Genomic DNA, 20,888 nt, shown 5'->3' with positions numbered 1-20,888 from the left:
GGAAAATGTAGTATCCAATAGTATCTACTTCTAATTAGTATCTCTGCGGGTCACTGTTACCCTGTGGTCAAAATGTTCCTTTCATTTCATTTCTTGAACTTATCTAGTTTCCTCCTTTCTCCTTTCTGCACAACCCAGAAATAACCGTATTCATGGTATTACACAGCAAAAGAGGTTAGATGTGGAAATAATATAAAAACTTTCTGTTTTAAATGAAAAGAAAAAAAGGACAGAGAAGAAATTTGTCAGGATAATGGAGTTTTGTCTTTGAAAAACATTTAGTGCTACATGTTTTTCATTTTGTTTTCACATCCAACTAGAAATCATCTAAAATTGCTTTCTACTCATGTTATTATCATCTTAATGTCATCTGTATTTATTTATCTTAGACATTCATTTTGACTAATGATCCCATGGAAGGAAAATAGTAGGCTTATATAAGAGAAAAAGGCTAAAATGACCAGATATAAACATCCCAAAGGTATGTTTGTCATAAATTTATCAGGTTTAAACATCCCAAAGGTATTTTTAATGTAGTACAGGCTCTATGTGATATTTTTATGCGATAGCATATATATAATATGACGAATCTGATAAACAGCAAGTAATACATAATGATATTATAGAATTAACATTTAAAATCTATTATTAGATAAAATGGTTAAAGTGAATAGTAAAAACACTAAAAATATTATAAACTACACATATCACTGTACTAAGCAATAATCATTAGACAAAGGCTTTATATGCCAAATGAAAAGGTGCATTGTGAAACGTAAAAAGAATATTTTATAAAAGAATATGATTTTTACAATCAAAAGACATTATCCTGAGGCAGATTAAAAATTTTGTTTTACTAACTGAACAATTTTTTTTCCAATACAGTATGAGACTTTGTTTAGAACTGTTTTAGTGGTGCTCTAGTTTTCCATTCTAAATTATAGGAATCAACAAACAAATTATGAAAAAAGTAAGACCTTCAAGGAATGATAGAAACCAGTTGTTACATTCTTGGAATGAAAAGCCTTTTTTAGGAGAGAAGGAGCATTGTAACTATGTTAGTCTATTTGTAATCGAATGTGAGTTTGCCTGTCTCTTCTTCAATCTCATTAGCTGATTTTTAGCCTCTGAAACAAGCAGCCAAAATTTAATTACAAGCGTATTTTACTCAATATTTCCCAACTACTTAGACATGACTTCCCCGGAGTTAAATTGTAAATTCAACACTCACATATGTTAAATGACCCAAGCTGTGTTACAATCTGTACATCTAAAACCTGACTTTTCATCAATGATAATAAAAAGTAAACTTCCCTTTAAGAGAAATAAAAATTAACACATACTGTTCCTCAAAATTAAAACTAATCTTGATGATTTGAGGCATATTCGTAAAAGATATCTTCTAATGATGTAATTCAAACTCAGCCCCAAACTAAATCTATCAAAACTGTACAACATAATTTGTTCTTAGGGGATGTCACCAAAACAATTTTTTGTTTGCATGCTTATGGGTCTCTGTATATTGGCTTGACTCGTTGTGGAAACAACAGGCTCCTCTAGAAAATCTATTGAACTTAGTGGTTAATCTTATCACTCTTCTGTGAAGGTATTTTGGACTCTGTGGTCTCCAGTGTTAGCAAAATGGGTAAATTTTTGACCGAGGCTTTTTGTCCCCGCTTTTGAAATCCATTTAGAGGTATAGAAAATACTTATGAAATGCTAACCAAACCAACCAAAAATGTTGCATCTCTTGATTTAAAACTTAGCCTGCCTGCATCATTGACCCTCTTCCGTTGTTACTTCCAACTCCTCGGTTAAAGTGAAGGATAAAAGAAAGGTAAAATAAATAATATAAAAACAGGTTAGAAACATACTGAATAGAACGGTGGCGGGGGTGGGAATTAAAAATAATTGCTACTAAATTCACATGTAATCCAACTGGGCAAACCTATTTCTAAATCTAGGTGCAAGACACTGAATTATTTAGAAAGCTCTAGGAACAATATAACAAAAACAACAACAACAACAACAACAACAACAACAACAACAACAACAACCACCACCACCCACAATCTTATAGAAATCCACAAGTTCAATTTAGGTAACCATCCTAAGAGAAAATATGGGTCTGCTAAAATTTGATGTCCTAGATTAGCTAGCTCGGATTTGAGAGTCTAGAATGAAAGGATCAAAGATGACTGGCATCCATGTACTACTAACAGAGTAGGAGTTTGTGAGGTTAGAGGGTGGTCAGGAGAGAAAACATTTCTGGGAGGCTTCAGGGAGCGGTCTCTGTGCAAACAAGGTCATTGCCACTGGCTCAGGAAAGCTCTCTCTCCTTCAGGCTCTTGTTGACCTTGATTCATATTATGACTTAGCAGCCGTAGTCATTTTGTAGTTAGTGTGCACATAGTGGTCTTATCACCTTCTGGTGGATAATGATCAGGTCCAGTTTGTGTTTACATTTCCTTTGTGTATTCTCTTTGTCATAGGAAAAAATTTGCATACCAACTAGTTTGGGAATTATTGGCAATCTGGGTAAAATAAGAATTGTTTAAATTTACATGATTAAGACTGGATAATATTTGTTCAGTTAGCCAGATGTACTTGATTAAACTGCCCAATAATTTTACCATATTTTCATAATGTGAGCTCATATTAATTCTGTCATTAGAGGGGAAAAGATCAGCACCCATTTTTCTAATCTTAGCCCCTGACTTCACTAGCAGATCAAATTAAATGTTTGACATTAGGATTTTTTTTTTTTTTAAAAAGAGGCTTATTTACTAGTGTGCATTGTCAACACCAGAAATACTACACATTCTGTTCCCTCCTAGTAGCATATATGCTGTTCGCCACCCCCCCCACCCCCATATCCATTCTCCACCCTCTTTCCCACGCCCTGTCCCAGCACGCTGACCTCCCTGGACTGTGTCAGCAGGCTCCCTTGCCCTTTGGCTTCTAGCGGAATTCAGCCAGTGGGATGTACTGGTGGAGATCAGAGGGTAGAAGGAGAAAGAGATTATTTTCCCTGGCCCCCTCCCTCCTGGATGACTGCACCCTCCTAAGACACAGCTTTGACAGGGAGCCCTCCTCTGTCACCATTCTACTTCTGAGCTCAGCAAAGGGCTGTCTCCTCTCGCCCCTTCAGTGCCAACTGCTGGCCACTCTATCCCTGGTGTTTTGCCTAAGCCTTGCCACTTTCTAAAAATCCCCTTTAATAAACCCTCCTCAACACGCTGAATTGACTATGTGATTTTTTTTCACCAGAACCCTGATTGAACACTTCCCCTCCAATCTCTTGATTTTAAGGAATGAGACTCAAAGGTAATGCTCTTTAGGCTTATAGATCCTGTGGGTGCTATCGTCCTGAACTCATTTTAGTAAATACCTGATCTGATAAAGAAACCCCATCAGTATTTATCTGAGAGAGACAATGAAGTTTATATCAGGACTCAGCAGATGCTCACACTGCTCTATCAATCTGCTTTTTCGAAAGGCACTTGTGCCTCCAAACGCTTTGCTGTGGGCATTGGAGAGGGACAAGAAAAAGCAGTTCATACTATTGGGTCATGTGCAGTATGGGGCGGGGGGGGGGGGCATTTATGTTTATATAAATGTATGAGTTCATGTTTACAGGCAAGACAGCATCTGATTCTAAGCAATAAAATGTCATACTCACTGAGGATCATCTTTAAGATTAGCATTTTCCAGGATCTGTCCTCATGACAAGATCCCATGATTAAGTCAAAAGGGTTATGTTAGTAGATAGTACATCATCTAATAATATAAACGGCCATTTTTTTTAATAATATGGATCAGGTACCACAGTCTCATTTAATTTTAAGGTAAAAAAAAAAGTCTATGAGGGTGTTGTTTGCAGAGGATAAACCTGAGGATCAAACATATTTAGTATCTTTTCTGAAGTCATGCAGCTAATAAGCAGCAAAACTCGAATATAAGCCAAATCTGTTATCCTATAAATAATATTCTCAACTGTTAACCCTCATAATTAGCCTCTTGGTGCATATGTAAAAAAAAAAAAAAGTGGTAGTTCATCAAGATATTCCTTGTAATACATCCTATAAAAAAATAGTTGTATTTTTATAGCAGTATAAATCGATTATCCAGTACTGATTAGAACTTGGAATAAACTATGTATCAATTCTAATTGAAGGACATTATCAGATAATTTTCCTATTTTTTTCTGTTTAATGGTATCATGTCTTATAAATCTTAGACAATAACTTGAATTCAGTATGTTAGAAATGGGTAGGAATCAAATTAATTTTTTGACTCCTAAATAGTACATTCAACAGCAGAGCATCTTTTTCCTATAAAAACGAATACTGGTTTTCCTTCATTTGCATTTTCTTTGTTGACTCTTAAAGGCAAATTTTGTTGATCATGTCAATAAGGAAAAGCAAAGTTTTCTCTGTTAAATGTAAAGCCAGTTTTCCCCCAATTTTCTTTTCTATTCTTCTTGAAACATGATACTGCTTCTCCTTCTGTGTATTTTCTCCGAGACACATCCAAAGGTTAGCGTTTCCTTTTTCAGCCATTCATTAGGGAGGGTACCAGTCGGTCTGTGGCCATTGCCTGGGATTATTAATAGAAAAACTCATCCACTGTCTCATCTACTACATTATTTCCAACTTTTGGTCAACCAATGACCCAAAAAATGTATAGAATATCAAAGAGTTTAGGTTCAAAGTAGGTTTTAAAGCATCCTTTATTACTTTCTCAATTATGGAGCTGAGTATGTCTGTATCCTAGGCACTTAGGACACTGTCTGGCACATCGTGCTTTAAAAAAATGAGAACACAAATAATAATAATACATGTTTTCATAGAGTAGTTTTGTATGTTGAATGAGATAATCTATGCACAGCCATTTGCTCTTCCTGGCTCAAGAGTAAAAGGGACAGAAATATGTGTCGTTTTATTGTTTAAGGAATAAAATGTACTGGATATATATTCAGTCCTTAATAGGAGAGTTATAACAACCGTGCTGAGCTCTATACGTGATAAAAGCTGGGTGAGAGGTGATTGGGCAGAGCTAGGAAAGGCACAGAGATAATTTTTAAAAGTTGAATGAGATTTGAAAATTTCCTCAGGTGACCTGGAAGAGTTTCTCAGACTTTTTTTTTTTTTCCCAATAAAAGAGTACTAGTAACAGAAAGACACAAATGCATACCCCCGGAGCAGTTGAGGGGTGCAGCTTGATGTAACTCACTGCAAGTGTGACACTTCCTGATCGTTTCTTGCTTTATCTTTAAGAAGTCAGCAAAATCTGCAATGTACACCATGCTATATTCGCATTTCTCTCTGTATAATAATTTCCAAATTCTTTTAGTATAACTGATACCCCCAAAACAGAAAATATCTCACTAGCAGCCATGAACCAAAGAAATGCAAAAAGAATATCATTTAGTCTGAAGGAAATGATACGAAATAGAAACTTCCATTTCTGGGGGAAAATAAGAAATCAGGAATGGCAAATAAGTAGTAAATATAAAAGACGGGTTTTCCTTTCCTCCAGCAACTTGTCAATTAAAGTTCAGATTTTCCTGTCGTGGCAGTGGGTCCTATAGTGGTGGCTGCTCATGAGTCTCTGCTCTGGGAAGCTGTGACTTTCTGCATTCACCTTTCTATCCAATCTAAGGAGCAGCAGTTCGCCCTGTGCCCCACCCCCCTCTTCTGGCTCCAAGAAGGGTGAGAGAGAGCACTGGGCGTTGTTCCTAAGCTCACTGAGTGATTGGTAGAAAACTAGTCTCCCCATCCTCTTCACACCTGTTGTCCATATCAAAAGGTAATCTCTGTTCTTGACCCAAATGGAATACTTTAAGTCAATAAAAAAAGATGTTTCACAATACTATTTCTTCTTCTTTTCCTCTATTAAAAAAAAAAAAAAGTGTATTAAATGATTCCTAAGTCCAAAGAATTTAAGTGTTGTTTTAGCTACTGTAATTTTTTAATTAACTGCCATGGTTAGGAAAAAATGATGTTTCTAGTTTAGTTATTAAAATTGATGTTTCTGGGTTATTAAAATTGAGGCTGGGCCACTCTGGGATGTCCTATGGTGACCTATACCTTCTTTAACTTCAGAAACATTTCTTACCAGATAAACACAAGAGTTTTGTTTGATCTCTCAACTGTATCTCTTCAGAAGACATTTAAATCATCAGATTCGATGTAGGCACAGTAGCCTGCTTGGGCATCAATGTTAATTTTTAAGAGAGGGTCATTATTTGAAGGAGGAAAAGCATAATGTGGAAAGCAGACTACTTCAGAATCATAGGTATCGATTAAATAGTTTCACCATACAAAACAAACAAGCAAGCGCTTTTCTGTACCAGGGCCTGTGACAGGATGTGGGTAGCAACAGAGAAAAGTCTTTATTCTAACTTAAAAGTGATTAATATAGTGAAGAAGAAAGATGAGCAATGGAGCCACCATATAACAAGAGATGTGAATGACAGCCTTGCAAAAAGTCAGAGAATAAGGCTTGCTTAGTCTTGCCTGGGCACGACAATCAATGTTTTTAGTTGCAAACAACAGAAATAAGTAGAAAGGAATTTATTTTTAAAATATTGCATAATCTGCAGAAACACTTGGGCTAGAGAACAATGCTCAGGGGCTAGGAAGCCAGGAACAATGGCCACATTCATGCCCCAGAACTCATGGTGAAGGAGCATCACCGAGGCTGCCACAAAACACCAGTGCTAAACTTACAGCACCATAGCACAATGTTGTCCCAGAATATTGTGACATATCATGTGACTATTAGGACAACTTAAGTCCGTGGTACATCGTTAGCTCCAAATTCAAAGTCTCGTGCAAAGTCTCCTTTGCAGAAACTAAGTCACGCGCTGGCATCTCAGCTGCCATGGAACCTGGAGCGAGTGTCTGGAGCGTTCCGTTTCTATGATGAGATGTGGGATCCGCCTCTCACTTCTTATATGAAGCGCTTTTAAGGCAAATTCTTGAAAAATGAATAGATTTTGCAATCAGGCAAGGAGTTACGTGTTCTAAGAAGGAAACAAATGTTCAAGGACACATTTTTTGAACATGCTGCTCAAGTACATGGCCCATGGGAGAGAAGCATGGAAGGTAAAATCCTAAAAGGAGACAATGTCCACATCATGGAAGTTCATGTGTTTCACCATAAGGAGGGTAAGCCTAACCTCGGAGAAATGGAGAGGAGCATTCTTGGATTAGAATGTTGTAAAAATCACTGTGCGTGATGTGGTATGCTTGGTCATGGCTGTAGGTCAGTATTGCATTGAAGTAAAAAGGATCAGTTAGGCAGCTGCCGAGTTTAATTGAGGTGAGAATGGATGATGTCTATAGCTGCAGGAACAAAGAGGAAGATGAATAAATAAAACTATGTAAAAATAAATCAGCAAGACTTGAGAAGTGGTCAGATATAAGGATGAGGGCAAAGGAATGGCTTAAAATAACACCCAGGTTGCAGATTTGTACAAGTCCGTTGCTGGAAATAACAGTCTCTGAAACAAGAGGGGCAGACACATTAGAAGGTTATGCAGGATGATGTTGGATTCAGCCTTGTGTATACTGAGCCTGAAACACCTGTAGAAGACACACAAGGATGTATCCTCAAGAGCAGTCAGTACATGTATCTGGTGCTTGGACAAGATTGTTGATACAGTGTGGTGGGAGGAGTTGAAGCTTTTGGTCAGACTGTCCTTACTTGGAGTCACCACTCCACTACTTAGAAGCTGTATGACATAGGCAAGTTATTTAAACTCTCAGAACCTGTCTTTGGCTCTACAGTGGGAATAACTTCTCCCTCTAGGGTTCATATATTTGAAGAAATAGATAGCACATATCAATCACAATGTCTATCTGCTAATCGGGTAGCTCTTAACATTTAGAACTAGAGGTTTTCATTTATTTGGGGAGTCGTCATGTAAATGCAAGAGATAGGCAGAGCGTAGAAAAAAATATAAGGAGGAATGTGGGGAAGGAAGATGACTGGGAGCATTGGTGTCATGAAATCTCAGAGAGGATTCAACCAGAGAATCCCAGAGAAGTTCAGCTAGAGTCACCCGAACTGTCAGATGGTGACAAGCCCAGTAAGATAAGGCATGGAAAATGTCCGCTCGTGAACAACTAGAATACTGTCAGCGACCTTAATTAGAGCAGTCTCCGTGAACTGAGATATAGATATGACAAGCATTTCAAAAACAAAACTGATGGGCTAAATATTAGAAGCTAGTGGTGTTTCTTAAACATGGGAGTTCTGAAAATTCCTTCCAGTTTGAAAATGCACAGAATCCTCTGGATCCCTAGCAAGAATAAACTTAAATAATTATTGAATATGGTTTTTTCCCCTCACATCGAAGTCACATTTTTTGTAGGTTTAAAAACAAAACAAACAACAAAAGGATAACAGGAAGGCATCCTTGGGAGGGAGTTTGTAGTTAATTTGCCCTCTTTTATTCAAGTTTTCTTTTGCTCATGTCTAGATTTTTCTTTGTGCTTTTAGGAAACTTTGTTCCTTCTTATCTCTATGCAGATAATTCAAAGGCAACTTCTGAGTAGTCTGTCTAAACTTCAGGATAATATCTAAGTTATTCGTTGGTGGTCCATGGCAATCAATTTTTTAATAGTTTTCTATTATTAATAAAAACTTTCAAGTTTTGTAGCATTGCATATGGCTCCTAATTGTCATTATAAATGTACATGTAAATTCATGCAAGCTGACGATGTCAGTTATCTGAAGACTTTAGCCAGTCCATTTTGCTGTAACACTCTGGATATTCTATGAATTATGGACCTCACTCCCTGAAACCCCCGTGCCTCTCAGTTCACTAAAGCACCAACTAACCATGAGGATAAATGTCACTTCTTTTCCACCATTTCAGCTCTCAAATTTAGTCCATGGTTGAATTACTCGAGTTACTAATTGATTAACTTTATAATAATGGAACAAGGTAATGGAAATCTAGAAAAAGACTTCTATAGATCATAGAAAGGAATCTTAAATGACATTCAGGTTTTTTTTCTCTCCTCCATTTTCTGAAACTTTGATGGAGAGATCATTTTAATACTTTTTTGCTGCTCAGAAACTATCCCGCATCCCAACAGTCACGCAGATGGATAAATCCAGGTGGAGCTATAATCACATGTTAACGGCTTAATTAAGCTCTTTGTTAACAATGACCATGGTTATCATTGATATACTCAGTGGCTTCCTAACAAGTACAGCGTTAAGACTAGGCAGCCATAGCCTTTAGAGCACAGTATTATCTCCTGTGGGGACAGGTGAATCTGTGATTTTCTGACAAAATGACTTATCACCTTCCATATGCACTGCCATCCACCAGGCAAGAGTAATACTTCCCCTGGTAGGTTCTCTAGTGGGAACGAACAATTTTGATGGATAAAAGACTATCCCAAGATAAGGAGAGGGAAAGAAAAAATTTTATCAAAAAACGTGGGGTTTTTATGCATCTTATTGACAGGATGTGCAGCATAACCTGTTTCACCAAATGCAATCATCATTCAAGCCTTGAAGTGAAGGTCTATTTAATTTGATCAATGCTTTGCTGATTTATAAATTAAGCACCAGTGAAAACAGATGTAAAGGCTGTTCTTGGCTGAGACAAATGACCACTATTTGTATTTCTGCAGAGATGAACCCAAAAGACGAATCATATTAAATAGTGCAGTTTCTTGTTCTCACTATATTTTAGAAAGGAAGCCTTTGCTGTAATGAATGGCTGCATTTTTTTCCTTTCATTCATCCCCAATTGCAAACAAATAACTTTCAGTCGAATCTAAAATTCAATGCTCTTAAAAGTAAAAAGAAGTTAAAGAACAAATTTTCCAAAAGAAACTACCTTTGTCGTTGAATACAGTAAAATAAAAAAATGAGAGAGCATGGCAGTTGAAGCTGAAAATATCCACGTACAGAGGAGAAATCAGAAAGTGACTACCAGGAGAATTAGACACAAGAAAGAAACATAAAAGACACAGCAGTGTGTGCTGGGGCTGAGTTCTTGAATATTTAAGGCCATTTCAGCTTCCTGCCCCACCTGAACTTAAAAGTTTTATGAAGAATTGAGGTGTTTGGATTCATTAGAGAGTAAAGAACTGCAAATTTTTTCTGTTTATTTAACAGAAAGGAATCAGTCCTTCTGATAACTTTAAATTAATAACAGAATTTATGTGAAATTAAGATACATTTTAGAGTGCAAAAAAAATGATGTAATTGGTCAATACTTTTTTCTGTTCTGTAGGCTAAAAATCATAAATGGTGGGGTTTTTTTAGACAAAATAAAGCTGTAAAAGTTGGAAAAACTGAATTTGAGATAAAAAAGAAACATATGCATCAGTTCGTTTTTTGCTGAAGTTCTTCTACAGTCTTCTGACTAAATTTTAATTTTAAAAGTGAAATGCAAATGGATGTTTTTAAATTCTGCAGTAAATCTTGGGAGAAGGGTTCATTTCTACGAATTTGCCCTTTGTATGCAGGAAGAGAGAAGAGATTTTATAGACCATGTCAGGCCCTGTATTCTCCATATCAATTAGACCCCTACATCTGTCTTTCTTCAGTGTAGCTGTAGAAGATATGCTTGATATCAAAAATCCTAGAGCTCCAGGAAGTCATGTATATTTGCAGAGATAAGACAGTAGCATTATCTACAAATATTCTCGTTATGTCTAACTGAAATAGAATGATTACTATGTGAGATATATCTAGACATGAGACATACCTGTTGCTGAAAAAAATATATATCAGTCAGATAAAGGATTAATTTTTTTAAGGTAGATTAATTTTTTTAAGGTAGTTAGTGACTCTAGTAGGAAGACCTACTGCATTTCTGATTTTCCTTCTCACAGTTTCCACGTATCTCTGCTCCAGCAGAGGGCCACACTTACCTTAATTGTATATGATCTTGATTTGAGACAATGGAGTGTCACGATTAAGGGTATAGAATTCGGGATTCAGGGTGTCTGAGTTGATTTCCTGGCTCTGATACTGCCTACCCATTTACATCCTTCTCATTATTCTCATATGCGAATCGTAGATTGCACAAGAACCTACCTTATAGTGTAGTTGTGAAGATTAAATACACTAACATTGGCTAAGCACTTCAAATGATGTCAAGTAAGTGCTCAGTTTTTATAGGTATTTTAGTTATTTTGGTGCATTGGCATAAGAAAAGTTCTATATTTTACAGAGTTTATTCAAAAACAGAATAGCTGATGTATTGACCCAAATATGTTAAACCTAATACATCTTGGAGTATCTAAGGGTTCTAGATATTTTTTATGTTTAATTATCCTACCCATTTATAATCTCATATTTGAAAAATATTTAAAAGATCAATTATAATGCTTCGTTTGATATTGTTCACAATAGCCAATATATTGCTCTTATTATTACTAATGCTTTATGAGAACAATAACCAGATATATTCACCTAAACTTTCCAATTTACTAATTCTATAAACAAATAGTTTTCTTTATTAAATAGAATTTGAAATAACATTAAGGGCCCATTACTTCTCGCTGGATCGCCATCATTCACTCTCAGTATTCCTTTGACTATTGTGATCTAAGAAACTCTGGCAATATTTCTCACAGTGAACTTTTGTTTTTTTTTCCTGTCCGACCCAAACTAACCTTCAGCCCTATGCATTTGTTTATTGGTAGCCTCCATCTAATCTTATAAAAACTTCCCAAATAGATAGATAATTGGCATTCTAGGAAATGTTTCTAAGCTACATACTTGTTTTATGAGTAACATGATTTTGCAACAGCAAACATTTATTCATTTAGATTATCCATCAGCTTGCCCAGTGCTGCTCTTGACCTTGTCTTCATGAAACATTTTCCTTTGGGAGTGTTCTTTTTATGACATCTTCAATCTTCTTTGCTCCATTGACTTCCCTCACTCTGCAAACAAACACACTATCTATTGTAATTTATCTCTCCAGATTATTATTTTTTTTAATTTATAAGATCTAGGGGGATAGTTGCTGCTGAATCAATATGTTATACCAATATAGATATAGATCAAATAATGTTGGCCAGGATGTTTAGTGGTGTTTGGTATACCTACTACCTTCAATCATCAATTTCGCCATTTGGAGATTAAACCTGCCATCCTTATTCTATCACAATTCCTTCATTTTTTAGCCTTTATATTTTGGTGCACTGTCACAGTTGTTCAACCACCCTTAATCATCAAATCCAATCTTTTTTTCACTTTCACCTGCCTTCAGCTTCGGCTTTGTTGAGTGATTTGGCCGTCAGAGTAAATGGATTTTTATTTTTCATTGAATTAACTCCGTTCTCCCACATCCTAACGATGCGCATTCTCCCACACAATGCTCAGGCCTTGGCTGTTCTTTTATTGAGAATGCAGAGTTTGCTGCCCCAAAAGAACCCAGTAAAGTATATTCTAGTGTTCATATCAGGGGCCTCGGTATCTGGTGTCCCGGCAAAGCTGGAGAAGGAGGAGCCTTGCCTAGGCACCAAGAAATGACTGCAAAGACAGGAAACTATAGTTGTTCTTTTTTTTAATTGTAGAAAAAAAAATGAATTAAGAGGAATCAAATATTACAGATTATACTTACACATATTCAAAAATTGGTTGAATATATGACTAATTTTTAAAATGTACGATTCAGATCCCCTCACTACGACCTTAGGTAAATAATACCTCTTGTCTTCCGTTGTTATTGCTTGTGGGACTTCCATAAACATTGATTTTCTGTCTTTAAAATGGGCTGACTGTGTTTGCTTTGGCTGATTCATAGGGCTATTCTGAGAACTGAATAAAATAATGTGTATAAATGTTCTCTGAAAATCCTATTATGTAGGTCTAGGCATCAGATAGATGGTAGGTTTTGAAAGACAAGAGGCATTATACCTTTGGCTGTCTGCTCTGCCTTTCTCGTGGTACTCAGCTAATATTTGTTGATTAAGCTCACACTAATAGTGTGTGGGTGCTATATTTCGATACTCTAGTGAAGTCTAGGATGTTAGATTTTTTACCGAAGCTCAAAATAGACCTGAGACTTATATGCACAATCAAAAGAATAGTGCTACCTTCTATTGTATGTGGTAAGTTTTCAAGGATCTTTTACATACACCACTGATATTCTTCTGCGTTCACAGCAAAACCCAAGAGCATGAACATCCCAGACACTTAATCCTGAGAGGTGGGAGTGTCATAGCCACAGTGAACATTAGAAGAGGTCACTGAAATTTTCTTCTCATTGTATTCCATTTCCAAACAAACAGTAGTTAAATAGTACAACAGTTTAAAATATTGGAGAGTTTTTAATACAGAGGGTCAAGAGCCACAGGCTCTGAAGACTGACCAATCACGAGCTGGGTCATTTCTACCCAGTTAATTCGCTTCTTTGATCTCCAGCTTCCTGGTACATAATTGGGGTGGGGGTGGGGGGCTACTTGGACCATCGGAGCAACAAGAGCCCTTTCACAGTGAATTTTCTTCTGTTTACCCACCCTGGAACTGTGTTCAGCCTCTGATTTTATACCTTTTGTTTTTCACTGTAATGTTGGCCACATTTGAGAAACACTCAAGGTATCTCTTGGCTGTTCGCCTCTGAACGTCATCATATTGCTGCACTGATTTTGTTAGAGGCTGCCATTAAAAACAATCATGATTTTTTTAAAGAAAAATGAGCAATCATTTGAGCTAAATGTTTACTTTGGAAGACAAATGGCTTGATATCTTAAGTGTTTTAATTGGCTCACTAAAAAACTGCCCGTTTGCCAAACTAACCATGAAAATAACTCATCTGTATATTTTTCTACTTTTTACTCTTCAGTCATCAGTGTGATTTTGGAATGGGGAGCTCTCGCCTATCTCTTTCAGCCATTTGGTATTTACTCTGCTAGTCATTTGATTAACTTTTGATCAATATGTCAGGTGCCTTAACCTTTTATTTCCAATAAGTAGCACCGTGCCCTGCATATATTAGAGGTTTAATAAAATGTTTATGATAATAACAGCGATTATTCATAGAATGCTTAATATGTACTAAATATAATTACAGACATTTTGACATATATTAAGTGAGTTAAAAAGGTAAATATTATGTTTATATATTTTACAGATGAGGAATATGAAGTACAAATAGATTAAGTAATTATCTTTATCTTCTACATACTGGATGAGATTCTCAAATTTATTCCGTTCATCAGTAAACTATTTTTCGAAATACCTATTTCTATATTCTTTACCTCCAACATATATTTTAATTGTTTAACTCTTGTTTAAAATTTCCACATACGCGTCCTTACCTTATTTACATTCATATTTATTTGTTTTCTTCTCTCTTCTCCATTTGTCTGCTTCACAGAAGCAGTTCTTCTTACAGTAGATCGTTCTCTGGATCTCAAGTTTCCCTAACATAATTTTTAAGGTGGCATGTTGTTTTTTTCTCTTGTGGACTGGGGTCAGTAAACAATATAAGGTACCCATGTCCCCACTCCGCGTCTCCCTGGCTAATTTGAAGTCTGTCTCACATCCAGCGGTGACCATGATGGTAGACACGCACTGCTCCATTTTTGGCTCCACGCTGTGGTGCTAAGGTGGAATATTTCCTGCTGACTGGCCTTGATCCACTGAATCGATGGATAACGGATACCGAATTATATAAGATGCAATGCAAAGCCTGAGATATTATAAGGATTTCCTCTCTTATTCCATCCCCAGCCTTCAGTGATCTGAGCTTTGGGGACTTAAACTCACATAACACAATGTACCCCAATCAATACCTTTGAGTCATGTTACTTTCTGGGGAGATTCTCCCACTGAAAAGACCGAGAAAGATAAAAGCACTGGGCAGTAACAAAATGACTCCTTTTGTCTGCTGGGCACAGACTCTGAACTTACAAGATACTGAAGTGTGTTCATCATGTTCATCTTAACCTGCCTGATTTGTTTGGAAGAAATTTCTCCAGTTCTGGCAATAGGCGGAATAGCAATCTTAGATTTGGGGTCGCTGGCTTTCCTTCTTTTTCTGGGTCATCAGAGATACTCATACAAGCAGTTATAAGTATTCAGCATAGTTTAATTCAAAACATGTATACTGAATGGCTGCGAAGTGCCTCTCGTCCCAGGTTGCAGATAAAGCAGTGAGCAAGACATATTACTGCTGCTTCCGTGGGCCTTCAAGGTCAGGCGGGAAAACACACTTAACAAGTTATAATCTATGCATTACGAGTGTGTGGAAATGGAAGAGCAGGATACTAGGCATATTTACAGTAGTCAGGTATCATCTCAAAATGCCCAAATTATTTTATAAGCTATCTTTACCTTTCTCCATGTTAAAAAAAAAGAAATCGGTTTTGTTTTTCTTTGGTATGCTTTGCTTTTGAGAGCCCACAGCAATTGTAATTACTTGAAAACATCAAATATTTTTCTCCCATGAGCATCCAATCAAATAAAATAGCATGCTCTTAAAATAGTGGCATTAATTCTAGAAGGTTTTTCTACCTCCTTAACTTTTTATAAAAGAGACACTTAACTGGCCACAGTGATCATACTTCTTTAAAGAACTGTTTACTATCAGACTTTCATGTTAAAACCATTTCATTCCCACGGGGTAGGAGGCGGTAGAAGGTTCTTTTGTTTCCAGTCAGGTGACACATCAGGTACTCCATGTCATCACTCCTAACACACCTAGGAATGTTTCTCCATTTAAAAGGACAACAAATGACAGGATAATATTAACAGTAATGTAATCACAGAGGGCAAACCAAAGAAAACAGCCTTACTCACCTTTGACGCTTATATTAAACACTGTGGCTTGTACCAAGATGGACAAAATATGTTCTTCAGATGGAAAATTTGAGGTTTTGAACTCACTTCCCAACACACAAATGGGTTCAATGTCACCCCCGTTCTGTCATTCTTTCTCTATTATTTAACATATGAAAAACCTAGCATCTACTAATACAACCATAGACTAATATGAAAGAGTGTAATTAGTGCATATTATTCTAAATCCTAGGGGAAAAAAATAATTGGACAAGGCTTTATTTTATATATATATATATATATATATATATATATATATATATATATATATATATATATTTGCTATTGATTAGGCACTATTCAATACCAGCACTGTATTGTATTTATAATTAAATCCATGTGGATTAACTTGTTAATTATTTGAAGCAAAGTACAAGCAGCAAAATGGAGGCATGAATGGAATTTAAAGGACCTGTAAGATGAAAGTATTCATCGAGTCTCCACCTAAACTATTCTTTGAAGGAGAGTGAAAAGGCACACCAAGTACATTTCAGAGTAGCGGGTTGCAGATGCAAAAAAAAAAAAAAAAAAAATTTTAATCATCACTTGTTATTAAACAAAATAAAACATCACTATTGAGTTTATGTAGTATCATTCTTTTTGGAGAATTCAAAATACTTTCCCACTCTTGAAACAATTATAAATTCATAGCATTTCTGAGACTTAAAGTGTATACTGGGGTTGTTTGCAGACAAATGTATTGAGAGTTTAAATCACATACTCAAGGTCATCCAGTTATCCAAGGAAAAAGAAAAGTCAGATTTAAAATTTTCCAGCTGCTCATGATTTAGCACTATTTTGTGCCATCCTGTATATAACTTAGTGAAATGTGATCCCTAATGTGGTTCCTCAGAGTGAGACTTTTCCTGTCATCCTAGTCACTTCCATCACAAAAGCAGTAATGGTAAAGAAAGTAAGTCAAAATTATTCTGAAAACTCAGTGTGAAAGCCTTTAACTTGCAGTTAAGTGGGTTGAGGACATGACTAGGTTGCTCTAGAAAAAGTCAAGGTGAAGACCATCAAGAAAAGAGGTTTTTGTTCATCTACCTTGGGACATTAGCCCATGGAAGAGGATTTTGATTATGGCTCTGAGGCAGGATTTTTAATGGACTCTCAGAAGAGAGCAGAACCCAGGTTCCACAGTAAGGATTTTACTCAGCCTCCAAAGGGCACCCCCAACTCTCAGAGAGATGCCAACTCTCATACCCTCAATCTGAGAGAAAGATGAACTGCTATGAGACCATTTCAGAGGAATTCACCTTTTAGGATGGGGGAATGGCAATTTCATTCCTGAGATTGATCTGGATGACAGGTCAGTGTGGTTAAAAGGTTTCTGTTCTGCTGGGTCCCCTCTGACCCTTCGTGTGGATGAAGACGGCAGGCTTTGGGCGGGCTTGTATTGACTACACCTCTGGGTGTTCGTGGGTTGCAGCCTGTTCTATTGCCCAGGCAGGAATATACAAGAGGCCAGGAAATAAACACACTAAAGCAACAGGGAAGTCATCCCTAGAAGTTCCTCCATTGTCCCTGTCCAGTCTGCCTAAAAAAACTTGGGAACTGGTTCAATTTACTTGCTTATTAGATTATTAATTTAATGATTAATTAGGTCTAATATGTTTTGTTTTATGTTGTTTTATGGCAATGGTTCCAAAATGCTGTCTAATCATCAGAAAAATCCCCCACCCCAATAATTCTCAGATGAATCCATGAGATCTCTCTCTCTCTCTCTCTCTCTTTTTTAAATAGCTTTCTTAGTGATGCAGATGATGAGTCCACTTTGGAGATCATTGGCATAAAATGTTCATTCATTTTGAGGATGAAAGTGTCACGTCTTTTTCGTATTCCAGAACAAACTGGTCTATTAATCTAAAGGTTTCATAGAGTAACTTTTTTTTTTTAAAAAGTAAGCCCAAATCTAAGCAAAAGTAAAGATTCTACCCATGATATGATGATATATTTATTGGCTTTTGTTGTTTCTTTCTTATTAAAAAAAAAGATAGTATTTTAATGTATTATAGAATTTAAAGTTCAGAAGTACATCAAAGAGAAAACTTCAGAACAATCGAAATTAATATGTTGATGTATCTTTACTTTTAAAATTAATATACTGTCTGTGTCCTGCGAGCTTCTTTTTGTACTTTCCATTTCATTATAAATATTTCTGCATTTTATTGAAAATTATTTTTAAAGAATGTTAATTATTCACATATCATCAAGCATGTAGATATAATCCAAAGGCCACTACTGAGAGTCTTGGTAGATAAACAGGCACCTACATCGGATAGATTATATGAATTCCCTTCCTCCCCCAATACACCCCATCATCTCACATGACCAAACGGAGCAGCGGCCCAGATCCTACCAAACTTTAGGCATTCAGTGCCTTAGCTTACACTTTACTTTTTCTCCACTTTTCTTTCTTGGCCACCTGTAATGACCAAGAATTTTCAATCCTGTTTTGTAAAACACAGCCAACCCGTGGAATCCAGCTAGTATATATCCACTGTGACATTCTCTGTTGTTACTTAGCTTCCCAAACTATTGACCCAAACTAGTTTTTACATACATCACCATCTTCCTCATGTCTTTACTTCCATTTAATACTTACTGATATTAAACTTCATGTTCTATTATTAAAATAATTATTTTGGTAGTATTGTCAACTCCATTTCACATTTCTCCCTGTATCATCTCTATTGAGAAAATCTCTATTTCTGAATGACTACAGCTACGTGTTCTTTCTACGAATCGCACCAGAGCAACTAAGTGTAGATGAAGAAAATCGTAAAGGCTGGCAGCCTGGGCATATGCATTTGCCCACTGTCTTTTAACAGACCCTCTGAAAATAGCCAGGATGACAAAGAATAAAAGCCATATAAACCTACAAGGTCAAGGCGATGAAGAATAGACAACAAAGAACGAGAGAGGTGACAACGTTTTAGAAGGCGGGAGAGGGGTGGAGGATGGCTTCTCTGAGTGGAGCTGGCTGAAATCTGAGCACCCAAGGGAGGGCTCCCCAGAGGCATAGGGCCTTCGCCCTGCATCTCCCCAGAAGGCCCAGTGGTTAGAGGCCCTGAGTACCCCACTGGCAGAATGGAGCACTAGGTTAGAAAAATAATTTGATGAAAGCCTGTAAGAAGCTCTTAGACATCCACTCTCCAACTGCTTCTCAGCACCCCACCCCACCCCACCCCACCCCACCCCCTTCCCCGCCCATTCAGGAGGTCTATTCTCTGGAGAAATTGTGCCATAGACTCTGGATAAAGGAAGAGCAGGTTGAGCAGAGGGCAGCCATCTGGTGCTACTCCAAGAATCGCCTGTTTGCATATTTAATGGTAAAAATCCTGTTTTCCTTTTCCTTCGCAGCTCCCAGAACAGCAGTTAATCTTAGCTCTTCCCCGTGCCAAACTCCCACCCCCAACACAAAGTCTCTCTCAGTGGCAAAGCTGAATGACACCAGAATCAAGTCCTAGAAATTCTATAATAGGGCAGCACCAAGAAAAGGAACCTCATTGCCTTGAAATATAGGCTATTAGTCAACCAGTCCAGCCCGTGCCAGAAACCCAGTGATCATCCTGTTAGGACTTTTCCCTGAAATACACTTAGAAAGATAAGAATAAACAAATGTGGAAGGAAGCCACTAATATGAAAGACAGATAAAACCAATAAATCAACAGATTCAAGCAGGAAAATAGAACTCAGATAAAACAGAAACTGTGGAAAGCGGAAGAAGATGCTTAATTACATTTGATGTGTTCAGAGAGTTAGGAAATGTTTATGAAATATGATTAGAGAAAAAAGAGTGTTAAGAAATTTAAAATATAATACTCAAAAATGTTAAACACTAATAAAAATGTTAAAACATAAAGTCAGAGCACCTCACAGAAAATAGAATATAAAGATGAGGAGAGGAGGCAACCAAAGTTCAATGTAAGGATCAATTCAGGAGGTTCAATAGCCAAATAATAAGAGTTGCAGGGAAAAAAAAGAACAGAGTAAATAGAGCGGGGAGGGAACTGTCAGAAGAAATAATGCACAAAAACTCACCCAGATTGATGAAGTGTCAGGTACAGTGAATGAGAAAAGAGCCGTACAAAGGCCCCTCCATGGGGAAATTTCAGAAAACCTGGGATGATGACACCATCTGTGAATGTGACAGTTCACATACAGAAAATGGGGGCGACAACCAGAAAAACACTGGGGACTGGAAGGTGATGGAGATATCTAGAGGATAATAAATCTTCCGACTTACTAGATTACATGATTTTCAAACCTGCGTTCCAAAGCTAACCATCGCTAAAAATTGATTGTGAGGGTAGTATTTCAAACAAAAGATCTCGAAAATGTAACATCTCGCACACATCTTGCCCAAGCAAACTGAGGGAGGAAATAGAGGAAGAGGATGACGTAGGATCCAGGAAACAGACCTGACATTGAGGAGAAGCCCTAAAAATTCTCAGAAAATAGGCCTAGAGAGTGAGCAGTCCAGGTTGGCCCAAAGAAACAGGAAGGAGCCTTGGGATATCTCCAAACGAGAGTCTGTCGAGTGGAAAATTGTATTGAGAAGGAAGATATGGGACACTTTAAGAATTAGCTACAAAGCCTATAAAACTTAGTATATTAAATAAATTGAATAATTAACTCCAGGGGGGGGGAAATAGTAAATGCATAGTTAATCTTTATATACTGTTTGTTGGCCCAGCAGTGAACAGAAATATTTAATAGTAATAAAATTATTAACTCTGCATATTGATTTAATTATAGAGTAGTAGAGGCAGTAAGGAGCTGCTGTTTGTTTAACGCAGTGAAATTTTTAGCTATAACAATAAAATAGACAAATCAAGATAACACCACATTTTATATTATTAATAAAAATGGAAGTTCACACTAGAAGAAACTGTTAAGGAAATGGGAAGTATTTGGGAGCTTGAGTGCAGCGTGAGTTTTTGAACAATATGCATGCAATACGTTAGTGAAAATAGCAAATGCCCCCTTGTTCACACACACAAACACGTATGACCTCGTGAAGATTCTGTTACATGTGTCTAGTTTCA

At 36.8% G+C, this 20,888-nt stretch overlaps 1 protein-coding gene across 1 annotated transcript in view; it reads left to right on the top strand.

Moving 5' to 3' along the window:
* The window catches only part of MALRD1 (MAM and LDL receptor class A domain containing 1), a 481,557-nt gene that overhangs the window by 419,585 nt on the left and 41,084 nt on the right, over positions 1-20,888 (top strand).

The sequence above is a fragment of the Rousettus aegyptiacus genome, unplaced genomic scaffold, assembly GCF_014176215.1.
Source record: "Rousettus aegyptiacus isolate mRouAeg1 unplaced genomic scaffold, mRouAeg1.p scaffold_m13_p_10, whole genome shotgun sequence".
Lineage (NCBI taxonomy): Eukaryota > Metazoa > Chordata > Mammalia > Chiroptera > Pteropodidae > Rousettus > Rousettus aegyptiacus.
The sequence above is the reverse complement of the archived record's forward strand: the minus strand, read 5'-3'. Positions and strand labels throughout refer to the sequence as shown.